This window comes from Convolutriloba macropyga, chromosome 5 (assembly GCF_964194025.1).
Source record: "Convolutriloba macropyga chromosome 5, txConMacr16.3, whole genome shotgun sequence".
NCBI lineage: Eukaryota > Metazoa > Xenacoelomorpha > Acoela > Convolutidae > Convolutriloba > Convolutriloba macropyga.
In genome coordinates this window covers 18,259,174-18,271,960 of record NC_134472.1, presented here as the reverse complement: position 1 = coordinate 18,271,960, position 12,787 = coordinate 18,259,174, and the positions used below count along the sequence as shown (strand labels likewise).

The 12,787-nt window shown below is 32.5% G+C and overlaps 1 protein-coding gene across 3 annotated transcripts in view; it reads right to left on the bottom strand.

The window, feature by feature from the left end:
• LOC142339193 (uncharacterized) overlaps positions 1-12,787 on the bottom strand; it is a 90,238-nt gene that overhangs the window by 47,537 nt on the left and 29,914 nt on the right. The gene's annotated exons all lie outside the window — the stretch shown is intronic.

Genomic DNA, 12,787 nt, shown 5'->3' with positions numbered 1-12,787 from the left:
GCTACAGCTCTTGTATCAATTAAAAAGCAATGAAAAAAATTTTTTCCTTCAACGGAGTTCATTGCATTTCTTGCATGGGTTTAGAGTTTTGCCCCTATGACAATAAATACGAAAATATAAAATGTTTGCTTTTGCTTTTTACTTCCAAGAAAAACCTTGGCTTTCAACGATTTCAAATATTATAACTGCGGACACTAATAATTAGTAGTATTTGTGAATCAATCTATGCAGGGCAGTGCATGTCATCTTTACATGAGGGGTGTTCAGGGGTAAGGGTAAATGGAAATGGGGCAAAGACGTGAAATAGATGTGAAGACTTTTTCTGGTCAATTTGGCATTGAGTGAGTGAGAGTGAAGGGAAGAGGGAATAAATTGCAGTTGAAAAATTGAGAAAAAGTAAGAGAGAGAAGAATTGAGGTTAGGAGTGACAGCTTTTGAGGCTTTTTCACGTCAAGATCTTCCCACCGATATTGACATACGTCTCTCAAATTAGTAGTTGTTACCCCCTTTCTCTCTCTACATTTCTCTCTCTCTCTCTCTCTCTCTCTCTCTCTCTCTCTCTCTTCCTTCTTTTCTTTTCCAACAATTTTCCACACATACATATTTCCATAATGTGCCTATGTAGTTAAACTCTTTTCAATTGTTTAACTGCTACCCAGCCCTAAACTCAACCAGAGCCTTAATGTACTGAACACTTTATCGGCGGTGACCAATTATATGAACCTGATCAGCACCAATATACACCCCAATCAACCACGCAAACACACACTAAACTTGTAAACATGTTTCTACCCATCTCAATGTTCATTACAAATGCCTGGCTCATATATTGCCAGCAACTGATTTCGGCGAATTGTTAAAACCCATTTACATTTTCTAATTTTCATGCTATAGCACATATATAGTATTCAGTCACTTCTAAGTACTTGATGTCACCTATGCAACATAAAGTACCATAAATCGGTCATTGTGTTCCAAATTCAATTGTTCAGTCGCATTCTTAACTGTACCCCGGAATAAAAGATTGACTGTTTTTGAGCCATACAGAAATTGGCTGGCCTTAAAAAGTTCTTAAATATTTAGGTATATTTCTGTCAATTTCTTTTCAAGGTAAAATATGCACTATGAGCGAACTCAAAGTAGATTTGAATCACCAGTATGAACGATAGTGAGTGCATTTAAAAACTTTTTTGAACTAACGCTTTGTTAAATTAATTTTTCTATTCCAAAGGACGGGGAAATTAAAGACAAAAAGTATCGGCGTATCTGATTTACATACAATAAGGTACATAAAACCTACGTACATCTACAGATTTTTTAAAAGCATTACAAAAATCAAATAATAGAACATTTTGAGTTCAGTTTTGTTCTCTAATAGCGCATCATTACACCTTCAGCTTTTCTAATGTCTAGCACATGGTTTATATAGTTTTCACACAGGTTTCTATCGATATTCGAGTCAATTTCAATTCCAAATTTCAGACCCATTTTCTTCTAAATGTTCGCAAAAAATTGTCAGTTTTTGTTATCGCTGCTTCAACATTTCCCATGCATTTTCGATTGGATTTAGAGTTGGACTGTATGCCGGCCCTTGCAATACTTTCCACTCCTTCTCTTCACGGATAAAAATTACCCATAATGTTCAATTATGCACAAGTGCATAATCTTGCTGGAAAAAATACCCCAAAAATGCATATTTTTCATAGTAATTCTTCAAAATTTTTAAATAACTGGCAGCGTTTAGCTTGGTTGGTTTGAACACATAACAATCATTTTCCGTCCATCTGATTGTATTGTATCCCAAAACAAAAGTGACCGTTTGTAACTCAAATTTTTTGTGTTCCTTTTGTAAGTATTCTTGTTCGATTTGTTCAAAAACTTCAAACAATTTTGTCGCTGGAGATGCACAAAATCATTTGATCAGAAACAACAATATTCTGCCCGAAAAAAAAGGCTGCTTGAACAAATTGACGAACCATTTGGAAGCACACCACTTGATTTTTTCTTCAAACTGAGTGTTTATGCAGCATTTGTCAAAGAAACTCCATATTGTTTGAGAATACGTTTAACTGTACCTCTGGAAATTATATCGTTGCAATAGAAATTGTTATCAGTATTATTGATACGCCGCAGAGAGGTTTTGTGGTCTTTTAAAAGGTCTTCCATTCAATTTTTTGGGCCGTTTGTATGCATGCTTTGCACTGGATTTCGATTTCAAGTTTAGTTTTTTTTTGTATTTTTGCCCATGAAAAGTTGACATCTAATAGCGTAAGAACTTGGCAAACAGTGAAAGGATAGAGCGGTTTAACCATCTTTTCTGTTTTAGGGGAGAAAATAATCTTAAAACTTCTAAATCGCACACCTTTTGTCACGCCTTAGCAGAAATCATGCTTCTGTAACACGAATCAGACTTTAAAGTAGAAATCATGCTGTACATAGTTTTTGGGTACCATAGTGTAAATCATATATAGAAACGACGACTTTCTATACATCAATAATCAGTGTGGGCTGTTTTGTCTTCTCAACTTTGACTTGTCTAAGCTATATCCATTACAATAATCTATCCATTCAAGCAGAAGTATATCTCCAACTAATATTTATTTGCCCAATAATTGTTCCGACCCCACTTGTGGGGGAAGGAACTATATACTCAAATGGGTTTTTTTTTGTTCAGTGAATTTTGGCCGATCGATATATTCGTCGTAGAGAAACGTGAGTGGTATCATTAAAAAGCTGGTCCAGCGTAGAATTCAAAAGTAAAAAGATTTTTTTGAATTTCGTTTTTTTCGAGGAGTTATCGAGGATTGAAGTTTTGTGTGAACAATGGGATCTTTAGCATGATTGTTCACTTTTAGTACAATTTTCTTCAAACTAAGATCTTTTTTACGAAAACATTAATTCAAATTTCTATAAAAAGAATAAATTTTGAGTTCGTAAAAGTTGAATGCAAGGCGATAGAAAGACTAGTTCTGGTCTCATAGGGAAGTTCACTATCAAAAAAAATCGAACTCTAATTGAGAGCCCTTTTTTTAATAAAACTTTTCTCTTTTTTGCTTTTTTAAGTCACCTAGAGACAAGTCACATTTTATATCGACGTTCTATTAATGACAAAACTCCTTTATAGTCGAATGAAGCGCAATGAACAAAAAACGTCGTTTTCAAGGAATTGCTCATGTTTTTTTTTGGCTTCGATTCTGAGTTTTCGTAATTTTGAATGAAATTTTGAATTCCTTTTTGAAGTTTTACTATTTTTTTTGGAGTCCTATGGTAGGGATTCATTGACTAACAGTGCAATATGTTCCATAATGAGCATTAAGTGAACATGTCTATTTCAATGAGGGGGCGGCTAATGGCTGTTAAGACTTAAAAAATAATTTTTCGAATTTTTTTTTGAATATTAAAGAATCATAATCTTATTATAGTGAATTGTAAGTCAGTCCAGGGGTGAGAGCACCCTCTTCCTTCCTACTGCAACCAAAATTAAACTGGTTAGCGGTTTTATCTTCTATCTATTGGTTATATGACTTCAATGACAAAAAATTTCAATTTTTTAAAATTTTTTTTGGATTTTTACGTATTATTGGTTACTTTTGAAATCTTATCACATTATCCAAATATTGACAGTTCCCATTAGCTTAAAAACGATGTTCTGTGGATGACCAATAAAAATTTTAAACAAAAATTTATGGTTTAAATGGCTTCGACACGTTCTTCTTGCACTTTTCTACTGATTTTTTGGTTTTCTCCTGTTTTTTTTTGTTGTTTTAATAGTCATTATACTTACTGTGATCTCATAATGAATACCTATGCATGACAAACATAAATGTACTGCCACCGGGGCATCTTTGAGCGTTTTTATTGACTTCCGTTGAAAGCTATTGAATTTAATGTCTGTTAAAATAAAAATCATTTTTCGAAAATTTTATTTGAACAATAACAATTCCTAAATTTTTCTTGAACTGTTAGTGAGTTTCAGTATTGACTGGACCCACTTGCTTTTTACTGCAACTAAAAATATTCTGTTTAGCTGTTTTATCTTCTAGCTATTGGTTATATGACTTCAATGACAAAGATTTCAATTTTTTTTAATTTTTTTTTTGGATTTTTTGAATTATTGGTCACTTTTGAACTCTTTATCACATTATCCAAAGATTATTGTAATCCAATTGGCTTAGAGAGGACGTTCAGTGGATCACAGAGAAAGTTTTCAGAGAATAGCTAATGGTTTAATTGTCTTCGACACTTTCTTCTCGCATTTTTCTACTGAATTTTAGTTTTTGCTGTTTTTGTTATTGTTTTCTGTCATAAGACTTATTGTGATGTCTTTTTAACTATCTATGCATGACAGACATCATTTTCCTCCCTATGGGTTATATCTGAGCATCGTCATTGAGCTCCGATGAAAGATTGAGTTTACTGGCTGTTAAGGGTTTAAAAATAATTTTTCGAAACTTTTTTGAAATTCAACCATTCCTAATTTTTTTTTCGTGAATACTCTTGGTCATTGTTGGTTCTAACAGAATCTATTTCCGTTCTACTATAGCCAAAATTAATCTGGTTAGCGGTTTTATCTTCTACCTATTAGTTTTAAAACATCAATGCCACGAGAATTCATATTTTTTTTGGGTACTTTATTTTGTTTTTCGATCCTTTTGAAATCTTATCACATCATCTTACTGCTGAGAGTCCCTATTGGTTTAGGGAAGAAGTTCAACGGATCATAAATAAAGTTTTCAGGGAAGAGCTTATGATTTGAGTTGCTTCGACATTTTCTTCAGGCACTTTTCTACTGAATTTGTGGTTTTTGCCTCTCTCTGTTGTTGTTTTCATAGTCATTAACTTGTTGTAAGGTCTTATTGATGAAATACGATTGGCAAAAAAACTTATTGTCCCCTCGAGGCATCATTTATTGTATATACTGGCTTCCGTTGAAGGCTAATGAATTTAATGGCGTTGATAATACGTGTTTTCCCGCAATTTTCGTGCGTCTAATGTATTTGTTTATATTTGTTGATTTTTTGAAATTATATTGATAAAAAAAGTTTTCCCATTGCTCCTGAAAAATTAATTTAAAATTGAAGAGTGTTTAGTGAAAAGTTCATTTTTTTAATGCCTTCGACCCTTTTGTCGCTCAATTTTTTTTCCTGAGTTCGCTGTTTTTGTTCTTTAGGTAGCCGTAAATTGCTCACAGATCTCATAGGCTTGTAATTGAGGACTGAATGAATGATGTTGCTCGAAACATTCAGTATATAGCGAATAGGTTCCTTTCGTCAAATTTAACTTCTATTCATCAATCAGATGTCCCATCGAATTTCGTGTATTTCAAGAAATAACATATATATTGATATTATGTGCCACTGTTGTTTCGTTTTTCTGAACGTTTATTGAATGGCCATTTTTTGCGTTTCTTTTTCTCTTCCTTCAGAACAATCGCGTAAAAACAGATCCCAATGGTTTTTAAATGTGGCCCAAGTAAACTTATTTAATCTTTCAGTATAAATCCTTCAACTGAAATAGCAGAAATAACAACTGAATTAAAAATACATATTCAGATGATAGGTATTGATTTTAATGGTAGCAAAGGTTTGTGTTTTCGCAAATCGTTTGTAATTTTTTGAGTTTCTCTTTAGTTTGTTTCTATGGCATAGTCTGACCACAGACGGGTGCTTTTGGTTTTGTAATGACTTTTTAGTAATTTATCAAGGATTTTTTTATTAAAAACCAATGTTTTTTAAGATTTTTGAATTTTCTTGGTGCAAAAAATGTTGATTAATTTTTAAGTTTCGCCTCACTGTTCGTTCTTTTTGTCGGCTTGTTACCTAGTCTCGTTAAGAAAACTTTTCATCTGCTGTATAGTTAGTAAAAGGTAAACTTGTGTAGTTAAGGTTTTATCTGACTGCATTTTGACGTTGTTACCAGGTGCTTTTAAATTTAGATATTCATTTTTTGCCGCCAAAATTTTGTTGGTGCTATTTTTTTTCTAGTCTCTTCAATGTCAGGTCACGTTGGTGCTGTAATGAAGCATGGCATTAGTAATTCAATTAGTAGATAGAATGTATAACGATTGTTTTAAACTCAAACATCTATTTTTGTTATCTCTTGATTTGGTTGACATTTTAGTCAAAAATGTAGATGAGCTCGGGTCGGAACATCATGTGCGAACGCACATTAACGAGCCGCCTTGTTTCATTTTTAATTCAAAAGTTATCGAGCATCGTATTTAGCTGAATTGTGGCCTCTAATAATTAAAAAATTCTCTGTTCTAACAAACAGAGATTCTGTAAAAGGAAGAATCAAATTAAAACACAGTGATTGGAACACGCGCATGATAATTTGAAATGCCCGATATCTGCGGTGCCGAATTCTAGAGTCATTTTTATTATCGGCTGTGCCAGATTTCAAAATCGGAAAATTCTTGATTTTAGGCAAGGTTACATCACTATGTTGGAATCAATTCGAACTTGTGGCTTACAACTCAAAAGGATACATCTTACTTCTGTCTTAAGGATATGGACCGGGTTGAGGGGGTTGGGAGCTGGATTGTTAGAAACATGGACTGCTTTTTAAATTAAGTTAACAATGAAAAATGTTAACGATGCAAAAAACATGCAATTAATTGAAGGGAATTTGGTGCGTTTGGTCTGATTAGCTGCTCCAAAGACTCGCATTTAATCAAGCATTAAACTCATTGCAGTAAATGTGTATTTATAATAAGTGAAGTAATAATCACAACATTGACAACTTGGACCCGTTCCCTTTCCCTCAAGTATAATATGATTAACCCTAATTAATATTAATGGCCAACAAGCGGTTGAGCGGATGACCCAAAAATGAAAATTTGGTCCAAAAATTCGACCACAAATCTAATATAATGGTTTGACAAACTAGTGATATTTTGGTCAATGAGACTCTTTGACTTCTCAGTTTTGAGTGGTTTGCTAAATTTCTCGTTTTTTGTCAACTTAATCTCCTGTTGGCCAATTGTGCTTACACTGTTAATTGTAGATTAACTATCAATATCTCTTTTTAAGATATACAGATCATCAGTATTTTCAAAACATGCGAGAGTTATTTTCACAAAGGTTGATGATAACAGGAAAGATTGTTCACGAGGGAAAAGGAAGCAGACCCGACAACTCAGTTTACTATAATCACACAGGTACGCAACACAACTTACTCCTCGCTAGAAATCAACAATTACAAACTCAAATTTATAAATAGTTTAGATAATACCATCACTTATCTTCAAAAGACATATTCGGCAAATTTGAAAAATACCAGAAATCTTCTTTGGGATAATTGAATTTAATTTGTCTTATTTAAATCTGATACCATTGAAGTGGCGTGAAGAATAAATTAACGCAGAAACTAGCACTTACTTGTTGACATTTTAAAACTTTTGCGACTATACTATTTAAAATATCTCCATAAACAGCAGAAAAGTTTAGAAAGTTGCTTAACGTTCAGAAATTTTGTTGCGTTTTGCAAAATCTGACCGTGAACACACAGACCATCATTGAAAAAAAATTGCAGACGCTTTCAAAATATTCAGTTTTTTTTTGTTTTTGACATTCTTAGAATTCAGATATGAATTCTTTCTGTTTTCTGATTACAGAAGAAAAACTTCCAAAGGCGACTCATTTGTTTTATTGCTATAATGACGTAAGCAAACACATGTTAAATGTCTGCGAATTTATGAACATAATCAGTTATGGGTAGTAAATAATTTAACCAGAAGCGTAACCAATTCCCCTTGCTCTAAATGTCCGGAATTAAAACTAATAGTCAACTTGCTCACATAGATCATTTCATGATCAGATAAATCATAATTTTCATATTCTCCCATAACGCCTCTAATTCCCACACATTGCACTTTTTAACTAATACAAATGGCTAATTTGGTTTCTATAAAGGAAGGTTTCGATACAGGGGGAGGGGGTAATGGCGGGTTAGTTATGCTTTGGGCAAAAATTTCAACAGAGTTTGTTCACAGGCACGGGTCACTTGTTCAATCTTGCCAATCTTTGCGTTTAGGTGCGACATTTGTATCCAATTTTGAAATTATTATTTATATTACATTACAAAACCCTCGATCTATGAAGTTCGCCGCGGGGGAAACAGATATGCTTTCACAGCTGAAATCCCCAAACATTTGTTCACAATTGTTCACGTCGTGTTTTATGAGAGCCTTCCTTCTGGAAGGGATCAGGGAGTATGAAATGAAACAGGGGCTTAAATTCAAAGGAAGGCAAACCCCCTCAGATACGAAATGTGGGAAAAGTTAATTGGAAAAACTCCAAGTAGATCAACCCAGACTAGTTATTATAAAATCAGCTCTGCTGATCAGTTTATGGTTATTGAGAGAAGAAAAAATTGAAGTTTATTGAGTGTTAAGTAGACGGCCACAATTACATTAATTAAGATGATAGCCATAAAGTTTAGGGTGCACAAATGTTGACAGTTTTGTAATTGGAAGCTACAGAAATTTATGAAGCTACCAGAAATTATAAACTCGGATTGACCCATTTCATTGACCCAAATTGTATCTAAAACGCAGTTTGTGATTCGAGAAAAACTCGGCAGTGCGACTGTCTGGGTTATCTGACAAGATACTGCAAGATTATTGGCTCAAGCACATATCTTATATGATCATACAAGCCAAGAAAAGTCCTATTTTGAAAAAATGAAAAATTGATAGGTTATTCCATGATAAATTGAATTTGTTAATTTTTTTTCAAAAGTTTTATATTTCTTATGACCGGAGGTCTTCACTAAAAAAGTTCTTTCAAAATTTGTTCAAAAATGCCAAAAAGCATTGTAACAATTTTGTGAAAGGATTGTTAGTTACAGGGAAGGAGTGCTATCAAAAACAAGAATTAAAGTGAGATTTTATGTAAGATATAATTAGGATAGCGCTAGACATTGCAAATAATGACATAAAGAATTCCTAAAGATGCAATCTGCGCGCTAAACTTTCTGACGCTATATATGTCTAAGTGTGCTGACCATTACATTTTAATCGTCATAGTGTGGAATTAGAACTGCAGGAAAATTTACACTTAAGTCTTAGAAAAGTTTCGAGTTGCTGAAAATTAAACAAACACTCAATAAATTTGTTGCAACTTGCAAAATTCGATTCTGAACACTCAGACCATAGTGAAAAAAATTGCAAAATATTCAGTTTCTTTGCTTTTGATATTCTCAGAATTCAAACAGGAATTTTTTCTGTTTGGTGATCACAAAAAAAATTCAAACAAATTGTTTTCTTGCTTTTCGATTTGTTCTCCTGCTGCAGTATTTATGACCGGATATCATTACTCCAAAAGTAATTTCGAAATAAGAACCAAAAAACTAAAGTCATACAAAATATTAAGGTTGCTGAAAGTCAACAAAGAGGCTCGGTAATGTGCGTTCGCACATTAAGTTCCGAACCCGCTCATCTACATTTTTCACTTAATTGTCTACAAAATGAGGAAGAGATAAAAAAATTAACATATCAACATATCGTTCAACAAACTACTAAAAGAATAAAACAAACTACTCTAGAGGGTTTATGAGACCTGTGGCTACCATAATATGAATACCAGAAAAAACGGCAATAAAAATCAAATAGTTACAAATATTAAATCCGACAAAAATTCCTTGTCCATTTTTTGAAAACCACTAATAACCTAATTAAAATGGCATCAGATAAAATTTATATTCGGAAGATTGACCGGCACTTTTTTGGAACAAAATATGGGACTTTTCCTTGGCAACAAGTCGACTAGAAATAAGCAAAAAGTGGAAAGTTTATTAAAACATTGCTTTTTTAAAAAAAAAAGAATTAAATTCGAATTGATTAGAAACATTACGCATCAAATGAAATCATTGAGAGAGTCTTTACTACCTCAATAGAGAGCGACTGAGGGCTTTCATTATCCAAGATATGTCATACGACTACAAAAAAAACGACAAGTACAGGCAAAAACTAAAATTTTGCACGAAAAATTATGCACGAAAACGATGTCCCCAAAATAAATTATATATTAAGCTCATAACTAAAAACAATAAAAATCTTCGTTTGCTTTTTTTAAAGGCAACAAAATTTGTAAATCAAATAACTCCCATTATTGTGATACTATGAAAAGAGAACAAAAACCTACAAAAAAGGGTCAAATATGCAAATATCAAGAAAATTGGTTTTATGAAAACTGGTTGTTCCAAGAAGAGAGACCATTTGAGGAAAATAAAATCGTTATGAAGAGCAAATTTTGTATCAATAGATAATTTATGTGAAGTGTATATAGAGATGCTTAGCTACGATTTAACAGATCTCAAAAATCTATCTCTTTTTTTATTAAAAACAAATATTTTAATCTCATAGCCAACAAAAGCTTTCGACTAAACGAGTAGACAATTTGTAAATTTGTAAAAATTAATTCCGACTGTTATTAATGAGACTAAGTCATAAGACTATTAAATAACATTAAATACAAGCTGAACTAATAATTTTCACAAACAACTTTACGAAACCACAGTTTTGAAGCCATTAATATTATAAGATATTAACCGCGAGAATATAACATCTTTCTTTGCGTCTCCTTTGACCACCATAAAGTCTATTTGTAAAACGACTATCACAAAATGACAACAAAAAGAACCACAAAAACTGAAAAATATCTAAACTTCACAAAATTCTTCTGAAACAAATTGTCTAAGCCCTGAAGACATCATTTAAAACGTTTAAACAACAGAAAAATTATTGTTTGATTCAAAAAAACAATAAAAAAGCTTTAAATAATGAGGCAAATTTACGAAAAGGATACAACATTGTATAATACGAAAAAAAAACGCAAACCAGAACAAAAAGGGATAAGTTGGAGAATACTATTACTAAAACGCAGAAATTCTAAATTTAATTTTTAGAAATTTAATTCGAAAGTCAAAACAACCATTAGCTATTTGCTGGTATCAGTTATTATGTTCATTTGTTTATCTATAGGTGGACACTGAGACCATATGAAAACAAAAAGATGTTCAGTTTCAAATGCTGTAAAGTTTTTTTCAGTTAGGTTGTAAAAATGTTGTTAAATAATGTTACAATTTACAAAAGAAACAAAGACAACAGCAAAAATGGGAAATTAAGCAAAAATCAAAAAATTTTGTATGGAAACTCGTAGTACCAAAAGCAAGAAAACCTTCTGTTGAAACAGCCGGCCGCAAAATTAGTTTGTCTTCTATACGGAGGAATTCTTCAAATATTAATAAAAAACGATGCATTTTACGAAAATTTTTGCCAAAAAAACTTCAATCAAACAATTCAGCAACGCTCTTCTATCTCTAACGGTAACAACAACAATATGCCGTTAAAAATTGTAACTTATTTTGAACTATATTAGCGAAATTTTTCCAAATTTTAGCAAAATTTACTGAAAATGTGAACAAAAACAGTCGAATGTTCACAAAACTTTATACCTCGATAACTCTCTGTAAATAACGAAAATCGAAAAAATCTTTTTAATTGCGTATTCTACGCTGGACGGGCTTTTCAATGCTACCGCTCACAATTCTCTACGGTGAATATATCGATCGGACAAAATTGACTGAACAAAAAAACCCAGTTCAGTATACAGTTCCTTCTCCCCACTAAAGTGGGGGTCGGAACAATTATTTAGCGCAAAGAGCTTTTGTAGCATTTTGCAAAATCCGATCGTGAACACTCAGACCATCAATGATAAAATTTGCAGAAGCTTCAAATCATTTAGTTTTTTTTTTTGCTTTCTCAGAATTCAAACAGGAAGTGTTTTCTGTTTCCTGATCATAAAAGAGTTCTTTCAAACATTTTGATTTGTTTATTTGCTGCATTTATTTAAATCTAAGTCTTTGCTCAAAGATTTTTTTGGAAAACTAATTTTGAAATAAGAACCAAAAAATCATTTTCAAAGTTTAAAAAAGATGTTTTGCTACAAAGATCCAAAACAAGAATTGGAGCAAAATTCAATGTAAGATATATATAGGATAACGTTCCAAATTCTAAAGAAGGACAGAAGGAATTCCTATAAAAGTAAATTGCGTACAGGATTCCAGTTTTTTCTACAAATTTTCATGACAAGATTTTGTCATCTTTTATGCGATTAAAGAGCGATGACTGCGTTTTGTCTAGTTTAGCATTATTTTTTAACAGATCCTGCACATTTGATACAAAGTTTTTAAGATCCTCACATTACGAGCTAAAACTCCTACCATAAGAACGTGGACCATTTAGTCCATTCAATCCTCTGCAATCCCACAATAATGGTGCCAGGACAATTCAGTTTCACCAAAACTATTATATGCCATTAGACCCAACCCGCCATTATTAATGCTATTTTTCCCCAAGGCAAATTTTGGCAATTCGGTGTCTTCTTAAATATCACATGAGATGCTTATAATAGCAAGTCTTTTTTGTAATCGGATTTCTGGTCGGAAAGGTCCAAGGACATTGGGTAAATAGCATTTGTAATGGCTTTGATTATAATGGCAGGTTGCGTATGATGGCAACGGGCACGATGGCATTGGGTAAAATGAAATTGGGTAATTTATCATGTAACCCATAAAACGTATCTTGATACTTGAGGAAAGATCTTATAGACTGCGGTATGTCAACAAAGGAACGATTATGCTAAATGTTAATTAAACAATGTCTTAGTCTTTTGTCGCTAATTTTTGCAAAATACCGCAATAGTAAATAAAATTATGAACGCTGGCTAGTAATGAAAAAAAACCACGAAAAATAATGAATAATAAATCTTTAAAGCTGGGTTAA